The sequence below is a fragment of the Rhinopithecus bieti genome, unplaced genomic scaffold (assembly GCF_001698545.2).
Source record: "Rhinopithecus bieti isolate Rb0 unplaced genomic scaffold, ASM169854v2 scaffold_53, whole genome shotgun sequence".
Classification (NCBI taxonomy): domain Eukaryota; kingdom Metazoa; phylum Chordata; class Mammalia; order Primates; family Cercopithecidae; genus Rhinopithecus; species Rhinopithecus bieti.
The window spans coordinates 430,724-431,845 of record NW_016803161.1 but is presented as its reverse complement, the minus strand read 5'-3'; positions in this window follow the sequence as shown (position 1 = coordinate 431,845).

Here is a 1,122-nt window from a genome sequence, read left to right as displayed (position 1 = left end):
TTTTTTTTTTTTTTTTTTTTTTGTTCAAATAATCTATGATGCTAACCAGGAAAGACTTATAATTGAAAATAAATTTCAGAGTAAGTGATTAAATGATCTTATTGCCTGGGTTTGAGATTTATAGTTTCACATCCCATCCAAATCTCTTCAGTGAGAGAAACCAACACTGTGTGGGTATGAGTGTGTGTGCAAAGATATCTCCAGTCAAGCGGCCAGATACTTCCTGGGGCCAGCAGCCATGTATCCAGGGAGTTATGGAAAATTAAAAAAAAAAGAGGGTAAAAAAAAAAAAAAAAAAAAAAGAAGAAGAAGAAGAAGGAAAGAAAGAAAAACAGTAGTGTCTGGTAACTTGGTTGCAGTTCAGGGACACTATAAAATAAATTCCAAGCTAAAGCACATATCCAAGAATAATTTCCAGGCACGTTATTCTACAAACATCATGCACCATCTTAGTAAGATTATTTCATTATGATTTATTGTAAATTCCTTGAGCACTGGTGCAGCACTGTGTAGATTTAGATTAGGCCATGTAAATACTGACAAATATCCATAAAATATTGATGTCTGGTAAGAAAAATGATTTTCTGCTGGTGCTGAAAAATTGGGCTGTAGAAATTGTTTTTTTCTAGACTGATCATACTCATTGACTATTTTGTTCAGCTCATAAAATTCATTTTTCTGAGAAGACACAATGAGAGCAAGGCACCCTTTCCATTTCCCACCTTTGAAATTCTCCAGGAGAGTCACAAACAGTTCTCCTAAGACAGCCCACAAAGACAAAGGCATGGAGTCTATGCTGGCACAATGGACATCCCGCCACATCTGCAGGGATTTACCAGGCTCTGCTCTGTCCCTCACTTGAGCATAATTAATATTCTTTATGGGAAATTTGATTGGACACTTTCTATGAGGGTGTAAAGGCTGGTATTTCAGGGATTTATTTTCATGTTTTCATTTATTTCAAAATGTAAGAAGATCAGAAAGAAGATACATGGTATATTAAATGTGAGAAGAACCATGCAACATGAGGATGTGAGGAAGGAATGCAGTGACAATTGGCCCTCAGACTTTGACTTTGTGTAAAGGCAAACATTTTGGATCAGTACATGGGGTTATGATTCA